Source organism: Amphiura filiformis, chromosome 1 (genome assembly GCF_039555335.1).
Source record: "Amphiura filiformis chromosome 1, Afil_fr2py, whole genome shotgun sequence".
Classification (NCBI taxonomy): domain Eukaryota; kingdom Metazoa; phylum Echinodermata; class Ophiuroidea; order Amphilepidida; family Amphiuridae; genus Amphiura; species Amphiura filiformis.
In genome coordinates, this window is record NC_092628.1 from 74,750,138 (window position 1) to 74,775,087 (window position 24,950).

At 38.2% G+C, this 24,950-nt stretch overlaps 3 pseudogenes; 2 read left to right on the top strand and 1 right to left on the bottom strand.

Moving 5' to 3' along the window:
* Positions 1-24,950, bottom strand: part of LOC140163008 (uncharacterized) — a 301,006-nt pseudogene that overhangs the window by 22,429 nt on the left and 253,627 nt on the right.
* LOC140153240 (large ribosomal subunit protein eL34 pseudogene) lies at positions 10,481-11,040 on the top strand (annotated as a pseudogene).
* LOC140153232 (uncharacterized) lies at positions 12,255-12,726 on the top strand (annotated as a pseudogene).

The window sequence follows — 24,950 nt, forward strand, 5'->3', positions numbered from 1 at the left end:
TTACTTACTTGGTTGTTAAAGACACGACACTGATCTCCATGCATGAGCTAGATACAGTCTTATCTCTCAGCACACTTCCCTTCTTGCATGCTTCATACAGGTATTCTGTCTACTCCACCTTGTTGGTTCCATTACCAAGGAATTTCTTCCATTGCTGCCGAAATGTCTGTCCATATACACGCACCTGCTGTGATCCTCCAGCTGCCCTCTTCTTCTGGATAATATGGCACTTGCCATATTGATCAACCTTTGTAATATGTGATTTGCCAAGTCTCTAAATGTCCAGACCCATTGAAGTCTCTTTGGATCTAGTTGCTGTATCAGCGCCATTCCATCGATAATGTATACACTCCCTTTTGGAATCTCTTTGACACTGGGTTCTTCGGGTAGTGCCTCAACTGTGTGTTTCAGATTTGCTTGTCTTCACAAGGCAACCTTCTCTGGTGGAAAATGTCACAGGTATAGGTAGCAAGCAATACATTATCATCTGTCTGAAGTCTGTCTTTCTCACTCTGCCTATTACAATTAACCTGGCCACTAGATTTCTGTCAGACTTCAGCTCAATCTCTTTCCCTTTCACTTTTGTTTTGACTGACTTGCCCATGCTGCTGAAAGTCTTCAACTTCATCTTCTTCATGCTGTCAAACATGTATTTGGTGTTTTCTTGAATTCGTTCTTTCACAAAACATTGGAATGCTTCGTCTCTCGTGGCTTGATATTCAGTAGGTCATAAGTCACTGCATCTGATGCGATGGCCCCCGATGATGTCTGCACTAATTCTGGAGACTCGTATACAAATGGGTTAACCATGCCCTTGAATATATTCTTGATATTAGTTATGTCAGCATGATCTTGTTGAATTCTTTATGACTGGTGATCTGGATGTGACCCACTTGTTTGGGTTCTCCCTGTCATTTCTTCATATCGGCGTGTTATTGCAGCTCTTTCATGATAGGTGACAATCTACCGGTTAACTGCTCTTTTCTTGTTCGTAAATCCAGTCATCCCTCCATTAATAGTCTTTGAGTATCTGTTGGCAGTTTGTTCTATACCTGTAGTCAGAAAAAATCAAATCAGTGAATGGCTGAATCATATGACAAATTAAATATTTGAAATTGTGCTTCTTGTTCAATGGCCATCATCTATGTAGCTGATTATATGTAATGAGAAATATCTCAACAAGCAGAGTGTTTTTCATCAGATCATATCTTTTTCCCATATACAGCCTGCATTTTCACTTTCTTCACTTTTATGTATGTGATCACTCAGTCTAAATTCTTCTTCCACAAGTTCTTCTCTGAACATTACCAAATGGAAGTTCATCTCACTGGCTTTACCAAAATGGGAAGTTCCACTTGGGGAGAAAAGCTTTTTCATTGGTTAATGATTTCACTGGAAGTTGCATTTCCGTTTATGCCGAGTTGTATTGAACAGCATTCTGGCTAGAAATCAGTGTGACAACCTCATCAAATGGGGAAGTGGTTGCATCTAAGTTGGTGTCATCACGAAGTGTACACAAATATCGACTACCAGATCCTGCCAATCCTTGAATGTAACGAACCCACTTTTCAACAAACATGCAGCCTATAAAAGAAAATATAAACTGCTGATGACCATCTGGAGTCTCAAGTGTCATGACTGACCCATCACTAATGTCATTAAATTCTGCAAGAATGGGTTGCAGCAGGGTACTGGAAGCGGGCAAACTCTGCTTATCACCCCTAGCAATGAGAAAAGGATGGCAGTGCAAAGATGAAAAGCTGTCGTCATCCCAAACAGAAAAAACAGCACCACCCTTGCCAAAATTTGACAAATTTTTGACATATGTCAAAAACATGTTTTGACACATTTTTGACATATGTGTCAAAAGTATGTCAAAAACTATATAACAAAGGGACCTTCGTTCGACACAATCAAGGATCATTTTATCTTGTACATGGGCACAAAGTCTTTTAAAAAACATTTGAAAACTTATTTAGTAAATAATAGTACTGAAGAGCAGGACTCTTAAATTTTGTTGTCTCGGTTTTCTGCTCAGTGACCTACTTTATCCGTCTTCATGGCCTGTGTTGGTCTGGTGGGTGGGAGTGGGGTGTTGCTGGGTGGGTTGGTTGGGTTCAGGTGGGTCGGGGGAGGAGGGGGTAAATCCATGTGTCTGATAGGTAGGGGTCACTGAGCAGATTTCCATCTTGTAATAATGTAATAATGTGTACATCCATATTGGGAGGGTGGGCTTGTCGGTTGCTGCATGTGTCTCCTCTCATTTGTTGGCCTTGGGTGGATGCCGGACTCGTCCCGGGTCCCGGTCGCTTGGGGTCGTCACTGGGTTGCCTGGTTTGGGAATGTTTTCTGTATTCCTTCATGTAGGCAATGTGGCTTGGGGATGATTTGGAGTGGCCTCCACGTGGCATGGGTCTGGTTTTTGTTCCTGGCTGTTGGGGAGACATGTGTGGTGGCTGGCGGGTGCATCCTTGTGATGTGGATGTACACACAATGTGTTTAAACAGTGCAATAGTATATCTTTTTATGTAATTGCCCCAATGGGTTGGAGGAGTCACACCTTTTGGTGACAGTGTCTTGATGCTTCTGACTCTTCCTGGCTAGCCCATTGGGTCTATTTTTACTTTTGTTTCCTTTTGTATGTATTGCGTAATTTTACTTTGCTTTTTGATGTATTTTTAGCCGAATTTGTAAAATAAAAATAAAAATAAAATAATCTTTGACATATTTTTGACACATTTTTTGACACATTTTTGACACATTTTTGACACAAAAACTACCACGAAAAACTTTGACAAAATTGCTTAACTTGTGTCAAAAATCATGTCAAATATATGTCAAAAAGTGAGGTTGTCAAAAGTATGTCAAATCTTGTGTATCAAAAATATATCAAATATATTGTGTCAAAAGTATGTCAAATCTAAGCTGCTCAGAAAATAGGAATGTCAAAAATATGTCAAAAAAAGAAGTTTTTTAAATTTGAAGAGGTTGATTTTGACCTTTTTGGGACTGAAAGTGCACACTTAATGTAAAAATGCCCATATACTCTTAAATATCAACTCACCTAAATATTAACTTACCTTTAATAACTGCCTTCATCTTGGAAGCTTCCTGGGCTTTTGCCAGTGCTGCAGAAACTTTCGTTTGCGTCCTCTGAAACGCTTCTTCTACTTCCAAATCACCATTTTCGTCAATTGTATCATAATTTTCTTCCTCTACTAGGTTCTCTAGCTCCATCTCCAACTCCCGACTCTTCCCAGCTCTTCTCCTTGGCGCAGTCTTTTGTTCGATGTCTTTTCGGACCTTCAATTCCCTCTGTGCTGCCTGCTTCTCACGGGTTGTCTTCATTCTTAGCAGTTCGTCTTTGTTTGCTAAATTTTTAAAGGAACAACATTATACTTTATTACAAACTTCAACTCAGCAGATGCCATGCATTGATTTGATTGATGACGGCATCATGACGCATACATTTGTAGTTTAACTGGGTGCAGCACGTGCTTCTGGAGTACCGGGTACTATACTTCACATGCAACAGCATTCTTGCTCACATAGTGCAGTGTCTATTTTTCATCCATTTCAAACAAAATATTTTTACCTCAAAATGATAGGTGTATCTGAATACATCAAGTAGGGCCTAACATAACAAAATAGATTGATTAAATGCATGACAGGGGGTATGTAGTGACTATGTAAAGTGTGGCGTGAAAGTGCATTTAAAATATTTCCCAGCATCCCAGATATTTTTCCAGTATTTCACAGGAAATTATGCCACTTGACGTCAGCAGCGTTTGACATAACTGGTGTAGCGTAGCAAAATTTATCAATTTGCTATACAATTTTAGAATTGTGTATCATTTTCATTCCATAGACTGCAACACTAAAGAGTGCACGTTTACCCCAAAACAATTGACACAAGCTGATTTTGCTATGCAAATAGAAATTCTTATGTCGAACACTTGACGTCAGTGTTACATACTTACAACTTTGTCTTAGCAAGCAGGCGGAATAAAATTGCATCCCTTGTTCGGTGGGGAATGCCCCTTTTAGCCGGCCGCTTTCTGTATATTTGATTTCATTCTCCTTACAAATCCGTAACTTCTGATCAGCCGAGAATTCCAACAAGTAATACTCTGAAATGACGATAAAAAAAATTTGGTATGGTACGTTTCGTAAACAATATCAGGATTATATTCCACACAATACCTGCACACACTTTTGTTGATGTGCGTAAGTGCGTTCATCCACAGACAAATTTAAAACAGACCAAGGCCAGTGTTCAATTTACCACTTTAAACTTTACTTTTCAAGATCTACCTGCACATGTGCAGATAGAATTTGGTCCTAAATTAGACAAATAAGATGAGAAAAGGCTGCGAATCATACCACTCTATTGATGCAAAGAAAACAAGGCTTATAAAAACATACCAGTGTAGTTAGTATTTTTATATAGTCCATCACATATGATATCAATGGTCTAAATTTGAAGTTAAAATTATGTGCAGGTCTCTTACACTTTGTGCAGGTAGGTTTACCTAAGTTACCTGCACAAATGCAAGTAATGTTTTTCTGGTAAATCAAACACTGACCAAGGCCACACCACGGTTTTCTATTAGGGAACATCTAGTCCCACTAAGTGAGACCCAGTGCCTTCAAATGTCGCCCCTAGGCCTATATAGGTCTCACCCAGTCACTGTGTATCCATGTGGACCTTGCTGTTTTCACATGTTTGACATCGCACACCGACACCGCCTTGCTAATAATTATTTGGTGCAGAAGGGACACTAAAATGAATACACGGGATCGATACACGTGAATTGCTATGCACGATTTTGATATCAGACGAAAATCTTCTGATACCGGGTTAGAAAATGATGAATATCTCCGTCATGATTTTTTTCTCAAGAAACCAGATTTGGTCTCATAAACTTGGAAATACGTGTTGAACAGATATGATAGTCGCTAGAATGCGCTTTGAAAATTGGTCGTGCGCTTTGAACTCAAAATTTGACCATTTTATATTGCGTTGGTCCTGTTATGGACTACAGCGTGCAGCGTGTAGTACAACTGCACTCACTGTAGGCAGTATAAAAGTCGATGACCATTGACCTCAATGGGGTATACAAGCTTAATCACGCACAACCAAGATCGATTACCCGGCTATTGTGAGTAGCCTTAGTTATGTCCCTCGACTAATTATTAGTTTAAAAGAGCTTTAAAGGTTTGAACCAAATGGCTAATCGTGGCTGTGGATTTAACCTACCATGGCGATTCCTGCCATGAAGATATAGGGTCGAAGACACTGTGCATCGTATAGGCTACTTATATACATGTTGTACAAGATTGTATATTTCTACTCCTCCTCAACCCCACTGTTTCAAACCCAATGTAGTCTTGTTCAAGTCTCATGCCAAAAACTTCAAAGTGTGATTCTCACTGTTTTTCCCAGCTTAGTCTATATCTCTAGTGTTTCTTGCATCATTTATTTTCATTTGAATTTTGGTCAAATTTAACTTCAAAAAATATTGTGATAAACCATGTTGTTCAAGCCTTGAGTGCAGTCTAGCTTCTGAATTCGACAACCAGAAAATCACAAAAAAATTATCAATCATGCCATGTCTGATTGTTGCAATCTTGATTCCTTATACCTTCCTCCAAACGTTTGTGTATTGTTTGTTTCTGAAATATTTGTGGAAACATGTAAACCAACTTTGTTTACATTCACCCTCTCCTTCTATTGGCTGTGTACATACATGTAGGTCAGGGGTTCTCAACTATTTTTGACCGCATGGGCCACCGAGGGCCATAATCACTTGAAAGACAGCTTCTGAAGGGCCAAATACCTTTTTTTTCTTTTGTTTTTTCTTTGTTTTGTGAGGTTGGTCAAGGGCCACTTAGCAGTGCTTGGCGAGCGGATGTGGCCCTTGGGCCTGCTGTTGAGAACCCCTGATGTAGGCCTTAGTTGTGGGGGCATATTGGTGATAGCCTCATGGCCCACACAATCATTGGGGTAGTATATTTCAAAAAGGAAAAGACAAAATAAATTTTTGTTTGCATGCACACTTTCTAGACTACAGTCTACAACAGGGCTCGAATTTCGTATTTTGAAGGGCACTAAATTCTAGGCCATTGCACAAGGGCACCTAAGGCCACTATACACTTCAGAATGCTTGAAATTGGAAGGCACCAAGGCCATGTCATAGGGGCACCAGAGGCCATGGCCTCCGTGAGATTTGACATATTTTGGACACATTTTATTTCTACATAAAATGGCCAAAGTCAGATTTGACACATTTTTGACACATTACATTGTGTAATTAAAAGATCCAAGTCAGATTTCACATATTTGACACATTTTATTTGTATATAAATGGACAAGTCAGATTTGACATATTTTGGACACATTTTATTTCTACATAAAATGGCTAAAGTCAGATTTGACATTTTTTTGACATACTGTAAACTGATTTGACATAATTTTGACATATTGTTATATTTTTGACATAAATTTGACACGCTCAAAAATATGTCAAAACACTTTTGACATTATGATTAAAGAGTTTAACTTCAACACTACACTATTTTTCGCTCACCTGGAACGTTTTCACTAGTTCGACTAGCGTCTTCAGCCATTGACATTTTTTTGACATTGTTTTGACATACCAAATATATGTCAAAACTGTTTTTGACACATATTTGATACACTTTTGACACATTTTTGACATAACAATTTCTGCAAGGGCACCGGAATCCACAACAGGTATCAAACCCAAAATGAAGGCATGTGACCTTGTCTGGGACATGGATCTGCATTCCTTTCTCAATCTTGACATCTCCCATACCGTTGACGCCCCATTTCAGAGACATGGAAGAGACCCGCAAACGTTTGTGGAAAACCTCTAGTTTCACAAGATGCAGCAAGGTCTTCTTCCACATCTAAAAGGGCCACACCCAAGGCTAAATTCAAATTGCCCTGAAAATAGTGTTGAAGTGTTCAACAGTTATTTCAAACACACAATTTTTAAACAGAGCACACATCACATTTTCAAAACACTTACCTTAAAAGTACACTTTTCTTTTCTACAGCTTAAAAAATTGCATGGTTGAATTATTAAATCTTCTTATAAAATAAGGCACATAACACATCTTCTTTCAATACTGAACTGGAATAAAAAAAAATAAAGGACTGAGTTAATTATCTTGATGGGTAAAAATTTCTGTGCAGTAGGGATATATAAATATATTTTAACAGTTAGCCGTGAAAATGATCACACCAGCGACTGTTTAATTATGTGCAGTGATGTTGCTCACTGTGAATGTGAAGAGGTCAGCAAATTTTCTTTGAAGAGTGTGAATTGTCAATCTATATCAGAAAACTCTTTATGGGAAACATTAAGAGATTAATGACTTACCAGAGGTCTTACACCTGTTGGTACTATAAACAGTTTAACATTACCAACTAGCCTGCCAATAAGTTCAGGGCGCAAATCATTGGGAAGTTGTATTAGATTGTTCCCATTCGCCTGCCCCTTCATGTATTTAAAGTTGATAACTCTTGGGAATGAAGCCAGAATGTACTGGTGAAGTTCATTCGCTTTCATGGATTTTTTGAATCTTTTAGGCGTGACTGCCAAAAAGTTCAGGGCATAAATCATTGGGAAATTGTATTAGATTGTTCCCATTAGCCTGCCCCTTCATGTACTTAAAGTTGATAACTCTTGGTTGGGAATGAAGCCAGAATGTACTGGTGAAGTTCACCAGCTGTCATGGATTCTTTGAATCTTTTAGGCGTGACTGCCAAAAAGTTCAGGGCGCAAATCATTGGGAAATTGTATTAGATTGTTCCCATTCGCCTGCCCCTTCATGTACTTAAAGTTGATAACTCTTGGGAATGAAGCCAGAATGTACTGGTGAAGTTCACCAGCTGTCATGGACTTCTTGAATCTTTTAGGCGTGACTGCCAATAGATTTAGGGCGCAAATCATTGGGAAATTGTATTAGATTGTTCCCATTCGCCTGCCCTTCATGTATTTAAAGTTGATAACTCTTGGGAATGAAGCCAGAATGTACTGGTGAAGTTCACCAGCTGTCATGGACTTCTTGAATCTTTTAGGCGTGACTGCCAAAAAGTTCAGGGCGCAAATCATTTGAAAGTTGTATTAGATTGTTACCATTTGCTTGCCCCTTCATGTACTTGAAATTGATTATCCTCGGGAATAAAGCCAGAATGTACTGGAGAAGTTCACCAGCTGTCATGGACTTCTTGAATCTTTTAGGCGTGACTGCCAATAAGTTCAGGGCGCAAATCATTGGGAAGTTGTATTAGATTGTTCCCATTCGCATGCCCCTTCATGTACTTAAAGTTGATAACTCCTGGTTGGGAATGAAGCCAGAATGTACTGGTGAAGTTCATTCGCTGTCATGGATTTTTTGAATCTTTTAGGCGTGACTGCCAATAAGTTCAGGGCGCAAATCATTGGGAAGTTGTATTAGATTGTTCCCATTCGCCTGCCCCTTCATGTACTTAAAGTTGATAACTCTTGGTTGGGAATGAAGCCAGAATGTACTGGTGAAGTTCACCAGCTGTCATGGACTTCTTGAATCTTTTAGGCGTGACTGCCAAAAAGTTCAGGGCGCAAATCATTGGGAAGTTGTATTAGATTGTTCCCATTCAGCCTGCCCTTCATGTATTTAAAGTTGATAACTCTTGGGAATGAAGCCAGAATGTACTGGTGAAGTTCATTCGCTGTCATGGATTCTTTGGATCTTTTAGGCGTGACTGCCAAAAAGTTCAGGGCGCAAATCATTGGGAAGTTGTATTAGATTGTTCCCATTCGCCTGCCCCTTCATGTACTTAAAGTTGATAACTCTTGGGAATGAAGCCAGAATGTACTGGTGAAGTTCACCAGCTGTCATGGATCTTTGAATCTTTTAGGCGTGACTGCCAAAAAAGTTCAGGGCATAAATCATTGGGAAGTTGTATTAGATTGTTCCCATTCGCCTGCCCCTTCATGTACTTAAAGTTGATAACTCTTAGGAATGAAGCCAGAATGTACTGGTGAAGTTCACCAGCTGTCATGGACTTCTTGAATCTTGTAGGCGTGACTGCCAATAAGTTCAGGGCGCAAATCATTGGGAAGTTGTATTAGATTGTTCCCATTCGCCTGCCCCTTCATGTACTTAAAGTTGATAACTCTTGGTTGGGAATGAAGCCAGAATGTACTGGTGAAGTTCATTCGCTGTCATGGATTTTTTGAATCTTTTAGGCGTGACTGCCAAAAAGTTCAGGGCGCAAATCATTGGGAAATTGTATTAGATTGTTCCCATTTGCCTGCCCCTTCATGTATTTAAAGTTGATAACTCTTGGGAATGAAGCCAGAATGTACTGGTGAAGTTCACCAGCTGTCATGGACTTCTTGAATCTTTTAGGTGTGACTGCCAAAAAGTTCAGGGCGCAAATCATTGGGAAGTTGTATTAGATTGTTCCCATTCGCCTGGCCCTTACTTCCCATATACAGCGTGCATTTTCACTTTTTTCACTTTTATTATTACCTTCCATTATTATTATTATTATTATTATTATTATGTATGTGATCACTCAGTCTAAATTCTTCTTCCACAAGTTCTTCTCTGAACATTACCAAATGGAAGTTCATCTCACTGGCTTTACCAAAATGGGAAGTTCCACTTGGGAAGAAAAGCTTTTTCATTGGTTAATGATTTCACTGGAAGTTGCATTTCCGTTTATGCCGAGTTGTATTGAACAACATTCTGGTCAGAAATCAGTGTGACAACCTCATCAAATGGAGAAGTGGTTGCATCTAAGTTGGTGTCATCACAAAGTGTACACAAATATCGACTACCAGATCCTGCCAATCCTTGAATGTAACGAACCCACTTTTCAATAAAAAATGTACTGGTGAAGTTCATTCGCTGTCATGGATTTTTTAAATCTTTTAGGCGTGACTGCCAAAAAGTTCAGGGCGCAAATCATTGGGAAATTGTATTAGATTGTTCCCATTCGCCTGCCCCTTCATGTACTTGAAATTGATTATCCTCGGGAATGAAGCCAGAATGTACTGGTGAAGTTCACCAGCTGTCATGGACTTCTTGAATTTTTTAGGCGTGACTGCCAATAAGTTCAGGACGCAAATCATTGGCAAGTTGTATTAGATTGTTCCCATTCGCCTGCCCCTTCATGTACTTAAAGTTGATAACTCTTGGGAATGAAGCCAGAATGTACTGGTGAAGTTCATTCGCTGTCATGGATTTTTTGAATCTTTTAGGCGTGACTGCCAAAAAGTTCAGGGCGCAAATCATTGGGAAATTGTATTAGATTGTTCCCATTCGCCTGCCCCTTCATGTACTTAAAGTTGATAACTCTTGGGAATGAAGCCAGAATGTACTGGCGAAGTTCACCAGCTGTCATGGACTTCTTGAATCTTTTAGGCGTGACTGCCAATAAGTTCAGGGCGTAGCTTTTCTCCACGGGCCTGAATCACTGATCCAAGATGGTTCAGCGATTGCATTACAGGAGGCGTCACTCCTACAACACCAAGTCCAACAAAGTCAGGATTGTAAAGACCCTGGTGGCAAGCTGGTCTATCATACCCACAAGAAGAAGCCCGAGGCATCAAGATGTGGTGACACTGGAGTCAAGCTTCAGGGTGTGTGGGCCGCTAGACCCAAGAAACTCATGTCAATGTCCAAGCCTGAAAAGACGGTGTCAAGAGCATATGGTGGTACACTGTGTGCAAAGGCTGTCAGACAAAGGATTGTTCGTGCTTTTCTGATTGAAGAACAGAAGATCGTACAGAGAGTCCTCAGGGCACAACAGCAGAGCAAGAAGTAGACTTATGCCACAATCCATACAGAAATTTATACAGAACAAAGACATTACAATAAATGACATCATGTATCTGACTCTGATGCCAAACCAGGAACTCTAGGGACAAAGAGGGTAATTGAAAAGCATCATTTATTCAAATAAATGCCAGCAATGCTTGGACTTGGAGGATAAAAAAAAAAAAAAAAAAGTTTAGGGCGCAAATCATTGGGAAGTTGTATTAGATTGTTCCCATTCGCCTGCCCCTTCATGTACTTAAAATTGATTACTCTTGGGAATGAAGCCAGAATGTACTGGTGAAGTTCACCAGCTGTCATGGACTTCTAGAATCTTTTAGGCGTGACTGCCAAAAAGTTCAGGGCGCAAATCACTGGGAAATTGTATTAGATTGTTCCCATTCGCCTGCCCCTTCATGTACTTAAAGTTGATAACTCTTGGGAATGAAGCCAGAATGTACTGGCGAAGTTCACCAGCTGTCATGGACTTCTTGAATCTTTTAGGTGTGACTGCCAAAAAGTTCAGGGCGCAAATCATTGGGAAAGTGTATTAGATTGTTCCCATTCGCCTGCCCTAAACTGTCATCACCCCATTTCAGAGACATGAAAGGGACCCAAAAACGTTTATGGAACCTCTAGATTGTTCCCATTCGCCTGCCCCTTCATGTACTTAAAGTTGATAACTCTTGGGAATGAAGCCAGAATGTACTGGTGAAGTTCATTCGCTGTCATGGATTTTTTGAATCTTTTAGGCGTGACTGCCAAAAAGTTCAGGGCGCAAATCATTGGGAAATTGTATTAGATTGTTCCCATTCGCCTGCCCGTTCATGTACTTAAAGTTGATAACTCTTGGGAATGAAGCCAGAATGTACTGGTGAAGTTCACCAGCTGTCATGGACTTCTTGAATCTTTTAGGCGTGACTGCCAAAAAGTTCAGGGCGCAAATCATTGGGAAGTTGTATTAGATTGTTCCCATTCGCCTGCCCCTTCATGTACTTAAAGTTGATAACTCTTGGGAATGAAGCCAGAATGTACTGGTGAAGTTCACCAGCTGTCATGGACTTCTTGAATCTTTTAGGCGTGACTGCCAAAAAGTTCAGGGCGCAAATCATTGGGAAGTTGTATTAGATTGTTCCCATTTGCCTGCCCCTTCATGTACTTGAAATTGATTATCCTCGGGAATGAAGCCAGAATGTACTGGTGAAGTTCACCAGCTGTTATGGACTTCTTGAATCTTTTAGGCGTGACTGCCAATAAGTTCAGGGCGCAAATCATTGGGAAGTTGTGTTAGATTGTTCCCATTCGCCTGCTCCTTCATGTACTTAAAGTTGATAACTCTTGGGAATGAAGCCAGAATGTACTGGCGAAGTTCACCAGCTGTCATGGACTTCTTGAATCTTTTAGGCGTGACTGCCAATAAGTTCAGGGCGCAGCTTTTCTCCACGGGCCTGAATCACTGATCCAAGATGGTTCAGCGATTGCATTACAGGAGGCGTCACTCCTACAACACCAAGTCCAACAAAGTCAGGATTGTAAAGACCCCTGGTGGCAAGCTGGTCTATCATACCCACAAGAAGAAGCCCGAGGCATCAAGATGTGGTGACACTGGAGTCAAGCTTCAGGGTGTGTGGGCCGCTAGACCCAAGAAACTCATGTCAATGTCCAAGCCTAAAAAGACGGGTGTCAAGAGCATATGGTGGTACACTGTGTGCAAAGGCTGTCGGACAAAGGATTGTTCGTGCTTTTCTGATTGAAGAACAGAAGATCGTACAGAGAGTCCTCAGGGCACAACAGCAGAGCAAGAAGTAGACTTATGCCACAATCCATACAGAAATTTATACAGAACAAAGACATTACAATAAATGACATCATGTATCTGACTCTGATGCCAAACCAGGAACTCTAGGGACAAAGAGGGTAATTGAAAAGCATCATTAAAAAAAAAAAAAATAAGTTTAGGGCGCAAATCATTGGGAAGTTGTATTAGATTGTTCCTATTCGCCTGCCCCTTCATGTACTTAAAATTGATTACTCTTGGGAATGAAGCCAGAATGTACTGGTGAAGTTCACCAGCTGTCATGGACTTCTTGAATCTTTTAGGCGTGACTGCCAAAAAGTTCAGGGCGCAAATCACTGGGAAATTGTATTAGATTGTTCCCATTCGCCTGCCCCTTCATGTACTTAAAGTTGATAACTCTTGGGAATGAAGCCAGAATGTACTGGCGAAGTTCACCAGCTGTCATGGACTTCTTGAATCTTTTAGGTGTGACTGCCAAAAAGTTCAGGGCGCAAATCATTGGGAAAGTGTATTAGATTGTTCCCATTCGCCTGCCCTAAACTGTCATCACCCCATTTCAGAGACATGAAAGGGACCCAAAAACGTTTATGGAACCTCTAGATTGTTCCCATTCGCCTGCCCCTTCATGTACTTAAAGTTGATAACTCTTGGGAATGAAGCCAGAATGTACTGGTGAAGTTCACCAGCTGTCATGGACTTCTTGAATCTTTTAGGCGTGACTGCCAAAAAGTTCAGGGCGCAAATCATTGGGAAGTTGTATTAGATTGTTCCCATTCGCCCGCCCCTTCATGTACTTGAAATTGATTATCCTCGGGAATGAAGCCAGAATGTACTGGTGAAGTTCACCAGCTGTCAAGGACTTCTTGAATCTTTTAGGCGTGACTGCCAAAAAGTTCAGGGCGCAAATCATTGGGAAGTTGTATTCGATTGTTCCCATTCGCCTGCCCCTTCATGTACTTGAAATTGATTATCCTCGGGAATGAAGCCAGAATGTACTGGCGAAGTTCACCAGCTGTCAAGGACTTCTTGAATCTTTTAGGCGTGCCAAAAAGTTCAGGGCGCAAATCATTGGGAAGTTGTATTAGATTGTTCCCATTTGCCTGCCCTAAACTGTCATCACCCCATTTTAGAGACATGAAAGGGACCCGAAAACGTTTATGGAAAACCTCTAGTTTCACAAGATGCAGCAAGGCCTTCTTCCACATCTAGAAGGGCCACAGCCAAGGCTTTATCTACATACCAACATCTCCCTCTGCACATTGGATCTACCAAGGGGCAATCAGGAAGTACTGCCAAAACATCAATGCTGTCACATCCTGTGACATCTGATGAAACTGTGTGAAGAGGAGGACTAAAAGAAAACAAAGCAGATCCTGGAAGAAACCTTTTCTCATCAGCACATGGAGCCTTTTCAGATCTAAAAATCTGAATGTTGCCGAAGTCTTGGCTGATGACCTATAACTGGACCATCACATCATGTTGTTATTCACTCTGTATGCAATACATTTCAGTGGAGACAGAGATCCATTGATCAGTACTCTGTTGACCAGCAGCATGGAAACAACATTGACAATGTATTTATAAATTGTCCCATTAACCCCATACAGAGACAAGGTTAACTTGGTTATCATGATCAGGCTGGGGTTGGTTTCGCAAGTTCCGTATCGCACTCGCCTGTGACCTTATTTGTCTGACCGCATTACCTGCTGACGAGCACTCACCGCTACCACTCGCTGTTGTATTAATCCTTCTCAGGTTGGCCTGGTTTTTTGCTTTTCTATTTGTCGACTTCTTTCTCCCCATGTTTACGTCTCCACGTAGTTGTATATACGCTACATATTAAGTGTAAGTTTTCCTTTAATTTTAAGCTTACTGCCGGAGAATACAAGTAGAGCAACATAATTCTTTTTGAAATAAATTTTACGTCCTCTTGATTGCTGGTCAACAAATGCAATGACCAAAATCTGCGTGGCCTAGCCTGCATCCGCAATGATTAGGAGCCCACTTGAATTCATAATCTTTTCTACAGCTGTTTTCCATCATCTTCACAACAATATCTGTCATAAATGTGAACACCAAGAGACTTTTTAAAATCTTGACATCCGGTTGAAGTTTGAATGACAGCTTCATAATATTCCGTTTCCCTTCCTGCCTCCAAACTCACTATCTTACCAACCTCAGTTGTGACATGAATAAAATACAATACCAACTTATATTGCCCATTCGCCACTTGCACGGTTCCGCCATTATGCACTATATGCGGGAGAGCCTCGAACTGGCAGCATACATGAAAGGAAGAATTACGTAACCTTACACAGAATGTTATATGACTGGTTCAATTCCCATTCATGTATGCTGCCAGTTCGAGGCTCTCCCGCACATAGTGCATAATGAACTGCAAGTGGCTAATATTGTGGTAAATATATTCTAATGGCATGTTTGAAATAAATACTGTATAATGAACCGCTAACATTTTTTACAGCACACATCATGTGCCTCTCCGCTGCCATGATCCATCAACACTCACATTCACCAGATTCTTTTAGTCACCCAATTTCATGACTATTTTGGGGCTATTTTGAACATAAAAATGTAAGTTTTGTTACAATTTTTACGCTGGGAATGGCGAAATCGCGTTCCTGAATTTGGAACTTTGGTGGACATTGCTTCTGAATTTGGCACCGTATTATTTTCAATGAAATAACACATCTTCAATACTGTAGTGTAGTAGTATAATGAGTTCGATGATATTTTTGAACCACTCTCCTTAAAGGGACTGTAACCCCCGGTAACCCCTCACCATCTAGGGCATACTGCACACTGTATGCATATTCTTTTGACATTATTTATCTTTAAGGTGTTTCTCAATTCTTGTCAACTTCTGTGTTTGGTTGAAGTTTTACATCAGTACTATCTTGAAGGATATCTGCCTCAGTGCAGTCTTTTATCTTCTGCGCACTATCTGCATATTCTTTTGACATTCTTTATCTTTAAGGTGTTTTTCAATTCTTGTCAACTTGGTTAGTAAGTTGAGGTTTTCACTTTCAATCCCTCAATACACTCTGAAGTCCTGTGAACAAAAGCAAAACAGAAGGACATTCAATTAATTTCAGGATGGATCACTGTCAAGACCAGGTCAACACCTGCAATATTATGTTAGAAATTAGCACTCTATAAAAAAGGGACAACCAAGAAACTTGAATTTTGCATTTCTTGGGTTTTCCAATTCCTAGAACACTTTTGGGATTGTTACTGAATTAATGCTTCATAAACTACAATCTTGTGACTTCTACATTGGATCAAATTGAAAATGTGCCTAAAAGATGTTAGAAAACCAGATGTCGCTCTAGTGTACATCAATGTCAAATCAAATCACCCTCCCCCTCCCCGATATTCAAGGAGCTGCTACACTCAGTCAACAGGCATGTCTGACAAGTTTATATAACTGGCCAACACCATACCGTTATTTTGATTTGGTCAGCAAACTGACTTTTTCAAAAGTGGGTTTTTGGTTTTGTAGTAAGTTCTATTTCAAAAGTAGTGATGATGACATAATATTCCACAAATTTACAATCATATTACATGTAAAGGGATCTGGATTTGTACTTTATCATCTGACAAGATGGGTAGGTATACCCACATCAGAGTGGGGTTCAGTGCAGCAAATGCACAGAATTCTTCTCTGTGAATAATTTTCTGATCTCACTAAAATGAGCAGTGATAAGCTAAAAGTGTACTATAACAGAGTGTAGCATTAATTTACTTACAATTGTGAGCAGTAATATGCTAAAAATGTATTATTATGGAGAGTAGCATTAATTACCTTTAAACACACTAAACATGAGCAGTGGTATGCACGATATGTTTCACAAGTATATTATAAAGGATGGTAGGACCATGCTAAAAATGAGCAGTAGTACGCTTAAAAAGTCTACTTTAAAGTGTACTATAAAGGAGAGTAACATTAATACACTGAAAGGGGTTGATTTATACAAATTGATGATCGGGGACAGCATCAAAACCCCGTCACCCGGTCAACTGCTGGTGTCTTGGGCAGAACTTGCGATTGGGCTGAGGTTCTATTGTTCAGAACAATAGAACATGGTTAATAAACCGCCGGTGCTGCAGGGTGCTGTTTTGAAGCCATCCCTTACAAACTGCTGATATATTTTATGTATCTTTTGTAGAATTGTGATGACATACTTGAGTCAAAATCAAGCAGATCATTTGATTTTACCTACCTAATGTAGAATTGTAATGTATGCCTCGAAATGGAAACCTACATGTTACTGGTGTTACAGATGTTCTGTCTAAACCATGATAACATAATGAACATGTATTCCTACCATATTGTGGTTCTGGCTTAATAGCAAAATAATTGAATATTTCCATAGTCCACTCAACTGTAAATGCAAGAACTGCATAGAGGAACCATGTCCGATTCTTTATTCCCAGAGCAGACAGAACTCATACAAACAGTGAAATGTAGGTACTCAGTGTTGACAAAATTTATGTTTGTAACCATTTATATCATGCTGTATGCTAACCATGTCCAATATTGTAAAAGGTGATGATCATATATAATTGTGCTACCTATACAAGTACCTTAAGTTAGTCAAGAACCACAGTTAATTGAATTGTGAGAGATAAATTTGAATCCTTAGTAACCATTTATTATTTACATAAGGGGGTAGTGTGAGTTTTGACCAAAAAATCCACTAATAATTTTACGTTCTCGCCTCACGTCTGCTCAATTTGTTTGGATTCCCCCTTGTTTTACCTTTATTATCCATTGCAAAGAAAACTTTTCTCCCTCATGGTAAAAATTCAGATTCCCCCTCTAGACCACCACAAATTTGGATTCCTCCCTTAAAACTCCCACTCCCCCTGGTGTAAATATTGAACGGTGCCATAAAGTTTGTGACATAATCATACTGAAGAGTACTTTTCCAAAAAATAAATACTAAGACCAAGCACTTTGTGGACTGAGCATGGTTTTTGAAAAGCACTTTTCAGTTTGTTTTTGCTACACTGTATTATGTTATATTGATATCTTGTAAATGTTATATACTTTTTCCTGAAACCATGACATTTTCAGAATTGGCTTTTTATGTATGAACATTAAAGTGTTACTAAAACAATAGTCAATCATAAAAGTTACAAATGTAATTTTCTGCTTTTGAGTTAGTCATGATAAACATTGCACAAAAAGAAAGTCCACACTTATTGAGGGTCATAATTTTGATATGGTATTTCCACACATTCATAACCTCATTAATTTACGCGATACATGCAATCCAATCATTTTTATTTATTTGGCAAAACGCAAGCGCTGAACGCGGTCACTAATAAACAACAGCCGAACAAATTGTGAGTGTGCTGGGCCCCGTATTTGGATTGTGCGCAACCATATTTGCACAGCTTGTGATTCGCACTTCTGTTATTGGTCGTTCTGTTTTAGCCTGATCGATTTTTGGAAAGGCAAATACGTAACAATTGGTTATTTTTGAGGAAAATTGTGTGTTATTTTGTCAAATGAAGCGATGAAAGTGACGGTTATGAATGAGGTTAATAACTTTGCATCATCATTGACTTTAAATGTGAAGTACATGTGAAATATTGAGGGTATTTATGTTTACAGTTACATCATTAAAGATAACATACTTGTTTCAACCGGTTATGCCATTTTGGTTAGCCCTTTATGTTTGAGTGACACATATAGGTACAATAGCAGCAACTAGCTGCCTTCTGTTATTTAAAAAATTCATCAATGAATAATATCTCACAAAAGTTCTTGTCTTCTTGTTAGCAAATTTTGCTGCATCAAATTCAAGCATCATTTTATGTAGTTAGGGGAAAATAGTGTACCTTCAGAACATTTCATCATTGGTCCAACAAACTTTAAGGGATCTAGAATGAGCGTTTATTGCGTTTCGACAGTATTTTTTGTGGGACATGAGAGCACTTCAGACCTATCGAATTGCATTCTGAATACGAAGCATGTCTTTCTGATATCAAATAATTTTCATTTTTAAAAAATCACAATATAATACAAATTTTATGACAAATTTTAAAAATTTGATATTTTTCAAATTTTTGATATATAACAGTCCTCGAAGTAAATTATATAAATATAATGATATATTCTTAAAGTGTATGTAGCTGGGAGGAAAAGCCGACGGTCAATTGAAAATTTTGACCTTTCATATTGAAGATATGGATTTTTTCCCCAAAAGACCTAATTTTTTTGGTGTTTTTGGGAAAAAAAATACATATATTCAATACGAAAGGCCAAAATTTTCAATTGATCGTCAGCTTTTTATCCCACCTACATACACTTCAAGTATAAATCATCAGATTTATAAAGTTTACTTCGAGTACTGTTAAATATCAAAAATATCAATTTTTAATGATTTGCCATAAAATGTGTATAAAATTGCTAATTTCAAAAAATCAAAATTATTTGATATCAGAAGACATTCTTCGTATTCAGAATGCAATTCGATATGTCTGATGCTCTAATGTCCCAAAATAAATACTGTCCAAACGTTCATACCCCAGCCCTTAATAATAAGTAAAGAACATCAAACATGTGTGATTTACAGTAATGCAGTGTGATGGTAACTTGCACTAAGTATAGGCTCACCATTTAAGATACATCATACAATTTGGACCTTTGATAATGATGGCAGTACTCTATTTTTGTCCCTGTATGTGAGAATCTGATGTTTTGGTCGTGAGAATCTGATATGGTTGATTTACCATTGTGGTATGTATAATGATGAAGCTCATACTCTCCTAATCTAGCTTGCATGTACATGATGTACCAAATAGCATGGACTTTTCCCATCATCATGATCTTGTAAAATAAATGAATAAATAAAGGGGGGGGGGTAACTTCCTGCAAGAGTAAAAGGGCAAAAACATGATCTTGATTTCCATGATAAAGTGGGTTTATTTTTAATTGAATTGTGTTATACATTTTGAGAGTAAAGTCAATCAATAGCTCTACTACACTAATGTACTAGTACTATACTAATGCACCTACCTGTATTTGTATAACTTTTGCAATAAAATCATAAATGTGTATACTTGTGCCAATGTTTTCTTTGAAATAAAAAAATGATGTGAAAAAGTGCAATATACAATTGATATTATGTGTGTTATTGTTTGTTGTGTTGTAATGTTAAGCAATAAAAAGTGTATTGGGAATGGACTGTAGAGAACTGTATACAAATATCATAAATGCCTGTGCCTTTTTCGACAAATAAGCAGTTAACTCACCACTGATTGCAACAGAACCCATTTAATCACCATTCATGTCAGAAAAGCATTTTTAATAACACATCAAAAGTCCCCGAAAATCCAAGAACTGTACATTGGATATGAGTCAAACTATACTTTTTCTGAACCCTTATCATGCGCGTATTTTTTTGGGGCTTTGGGCGCCAGCCCCGGGTCAAAGTAGAGGCGGCAAAAACGAAGGGCGGCAGAAGAAGAAGGGTGGCAAAAACAGGGCGGCAAAAACGAAGGGGTGCAAAACGAATTAGCAAAGAAAAAAGGGCGCAAAAAATTGAAAAAGCATAAAAAATTGTGACAAATGTTGCTTTTAGGGCTGCAAAATTGTTTCTTCTTCAGCCCCCCGGGGTTGGGGCGGCCACGGTACGCCACTGCTTATGATGAGAGGAATACGTTGGTATAGTTCTTTTGATTCAGATTTGACCATTTCACCCGCAACATAATATTTTGCCCGCTGCATAAACAGCCAGTTTGGATTTATGCAAATAGCTGCAAATTAGGCACCATTCCACTACAGGGATTTTTGAGGACTTTTGATGTGTTATTAAGTTCTGAAAGAATGGTGATTAATGATTAAATGGATTCTGTTGCAATTAATGTTGGGTGATTTCATACTTTGGCATAAAAGGACCCCTAAAGGTTTTTGACATTATTAATTGGAGAAAAATATAGGATTTTCTCATGAACAGGGTTAAACGTGCAACCAATCATGCCAGTTAGATAATGTCATTATGGTTCAGTTTTTTGGAAAGCCATTCAAGAATAAGAATCAGGATTTAGTAGTTAAATAACGTTATTTTGGTTCACTATTTTGGACAGCCAGCCATCAGGGTTAAATAATAAGGTAACTTGCAATCAGGATTAAACAGTAAAATAATGTCATTTTGGTTCACTATTTTGGACAGCCATCAAGGTTAAACAATAAGGGAACTTGCAGTCAGGATTAAACAGAAAAATAATGTCATTTTGGTTCACTATTTTGGACATTCATCCGGGTTAAACAATACGGTAACTTGCAATCAGGATAAAACAGTAAAATAATGTCATTTTGGTTCATTATTTTGGACGGCCATCAGGGTTAAACAATAAGGTAACTTGCAATCAGGATTAAGTAGTTAAATATTGTTATTTTGGTTCACTATTTTGGACAGCCATCAAGGTTAAACAATAAGCCCAGCAAACACTAAACGTTTTCGACATCATTCGCAAAAGGTTAGAAAATGTTGTCAGAAAACGTTTAAATGTCGGGTTATATAAAGGGTACATTCATGGTATAAAACGTTTTCATAACATTAAATTACATTTGTTGGTAATTAACTGCACAGCAAACACAAATGTTTTACAGAAAACATTTAAATGTCGGGTCATATAATGGGTATAAAAACGTTTTAATAACATTCCAAAATCATTTTTGAAAACTTGGCACAAATCATTCTAAACAGAATGTTATTTTGGGGTTGAAAAATATTTTGCAAAAAATGTTTGCCCAAAATATTTACAATAACGTTTTTAAAATGTTTTCACGACCTTTATATAACCCGACATTTAAATGTTATTAAAACGTTTTGTAAAAACATTTTAAGAACATTTCTGTGTTTTCTGGGTGCAAATATTTTAACATAATGTTATTTAAGTGGTGACAAAATATTTGGCTACAAATATTTGCAAAAATAGTTTACTATGACATTTCGAAAACATTTTAAAAATATTGTTGTAGTGTGTTTTCATACAAAACGTTTTAAAACGATTTCATGACCTTTATATAACCCGACATTTTAATGTTATTTAAACGTTTTTACCTAAACCAAAAGCCAAAATATAACTTATTCAAAACGTTTTAAAAACGTTTTTGTGTTTGCTGAGAGGGAACTTGCAGTCAGGATAAAACAGTAAAATAATGTCATTTTGGTTCATTATTTTGGACAGCCGTCAGGGTTAAACAATAAGGTAACTTGCAATCAGTATAAATCAGTAAATAATGTCATTTCATTTTGGGTCATTATTTTGGACAGCCGTCAGGTTTAAACAATAAGGTAACTTGCAATCAGGATAAAACAGTAAAATAATGTCATTTTGGTTCATTATTTTGGACAGCCATCAAGGTTAAACAATAAGGGAACTTGCAGTCAGGATTAAACAGTAAAATAATGTCATTTTGGTTCACTATTTTGGACAACCATCCGGGTTAAACAATAAGGTAACTTGCAATCAGGATTAAACAGTAAAATAATGTCATTTTGGTTCACTATTTTGGACAGCCATCAAGATTAAACAATTAGGTAACTTGCAATCATGATTCAACAGTAAAATAATTTCATTTTGGTTCATTATTTTGGACAGCCATCAGGGTTAAACAATAAGGAGACTTGCAATTTAAACAGCTTGATAACGCCATTTTAATTTAGTATTTTGAGTAGCCATCAGGGTTAAACAGAATAACTTGCAATCAGGACTAAACAGATGGATAATGTCATCACTAGTTAGACATCCATCAAGGTTAAACACTGAATATTGCAATCGGGATCAAACAGAAAATGTAATTTTGGTTCACTATTTTAGGAAGCCAGCAGGGTTCAATAAAAAGTAACTTTCTATCAGGATTAAATAATGTCATCCTAGTTTTGGTATTTTGGACAATTATTCCGGATTGCTATTCCGGAGTAACCAATTACATGAATTATAAGGCTTACAGCTCGTAATCGGGACTAAACAGTTAAATAATGTCATTTTAGTTCACTGTTTTGATACTCAAGTTATTTGATTTGTTTTGACAACCCTAGACAATCCCTCTATTGAAGCTCCATTTTTTTTCAATGCATTAATGGGGGTCCATTTGAACATATTTGACCAAGTTTGAAGCCAATATTTTGTTACATTTATGCATTGTTTTCAGCAAAATATTGGTACAAATTACATATTAATGAGCACTTTTCAAGTCATAATATATTAGTTCATTAACTATATTGATTATCATAAAAACAATGCAATACAAAGAAATTTAAAATGTTTGTATCATAAACAGTAAATAAGGGGGGGATAACTCCAACACTGGAAAACAGGCGTGTGTTACCTGGTTATGGTGTCGTTTTAGCCAAGGGTAAAATCCTTGTTTATCGCGGATGGTGTACAGGCCACAATGGGAGTGACCCCCCCCGGGCATTAGGCCTAGGCCTATAGGCCTATATCCTGATGAAAGGAAATACATTTTTAATATTTTGGTGATTTTGTTCAATTTTGACCCAAAAAAGTTTAATTGTACATGGTAAATAACAGGAGAAAAATCAAAGTTTCAATGTGTACATCACTGAAAAGGAATCATTTTGACGTCATATCAATGCAATCCCAGATTTTAATGGGCCATGATGCAGTCATGTCTACAGTAGAATTCATCTCGACCTTTGCAGGACTTAACCCCATTAAAAGCTATTAAACCAAGATAACACTCATTGAAACAGCTCAACTGATTAAATCGGATCTTCTCTGGTTGTGCACAAGTGTCTGTTTTCATGTGCGATATCGCAATAAAGCTGGTATTCATAGCTTCAGTTGGGTAACCGATTGTAAAGGAAACGAAAGGAAACAATGGTATGTGTGGCTTTGTTCACGAAATCAGACAATGGCGTGCTTTTTTTTTTTTTTCTTTCTTGAAAATGAGCAACATAATGATTGTTGACTTAACACGGTTTGGAAATAATTTCTTCATATTTTTGGTGTTAGGCCTATCTGTCGTTAGTACATGTCCTTCTATTCCTAAAACACAAAAGTACGACCCTCTCCAAACACCTAAATTAGCTTAAAATTTAGGACATGTTACAAAACAAAACTATATTGTCTAGAATTTTAGAAGAGTACTTTTAATATTGGCCGGTTATTTTTCACACAGCGACGTTAACTAGGCAATGTACTATTACCTATAACATTAACTAAAACACCAAAGTACGAATATTTCCAAACATCTAAATTAGCTAAAAATTTAGGACATGTTAAAAACTATATTTTCTAGAACTTTAGAAGAGTACTTTTAATATTGGCCGGTTATTTTTCACACAGCGACGTTAACTAGTCATATCCCCATACTTTTAACGTAGGGCTATTTGTAGAGGTCACGCGTCAATGGGAAAGAGCACTGTGTATTGTGTATAGGAAAACGGACAGTAACTGCAGTATGCCGCTTTCTGTGTAATTCAATAATAATATTGGTGGTGTGCGCCCGGAACCTGTAAAAAATTTGACCCCTTACATGCAGCCCGTATACCAAACAGACGGCACGGAAAGTTTTTCAACTTTTGTTATTTCCTGAAAAAAGCGTGCAACAAGTTGATGTGAAATATGCTGAATATGTTGGAAATGTCAAGTGTTGAGTGATTCGTACATCATTTATGAAGTGGAGGTGGTCACATTTAAGTAGCCTTTGTGAGTTTCTGGGCTGGTAATTTGATAAAAACCCGGGAGTATGCTGCACTGACATGGCGGTCACATGCTCATGCTGATCATGGATGGTCCATGGATTGCATGCTGTCAAGCATGTCAAGGTCGTAAAGTTATTTTTTTTAAACTTCCGTGGTCCGAGCTGTGCGCCAAGCGTCTACGAGCGTACACGCAGAAAAAATAAGCAATCCCGCTGATTGGCTGATCAACGCACTTGACAACAAGTCGGTTGACCCATTGGTTGTCTGTTCGGCGCGTAGTAGGCGCCCTTGTCACTTTTACGCGATCGCAATTCACCAGCGCGTACCCCGACCACGGAAGTTTAAAGAAAACAACTTTAGATTGCGGAACTTTAGTTTACAATGACAATGATAGTATGTCATTATCTATTGGTCGTTATAAAATATATGATTATGACTATCATCATTGTTTTTGGAAGATTTTCAACATGGGGTGGGGCCCGGGGGGGCCACTCAAGTATGATAGTGTACGCATGCGTGACCAAATTTTCTTTAAACACCCCCTAAACGAGTTTTACCCTACCAGCAAATTTAGGCCCTTAATAAGGTAATTTAATATAAAATTT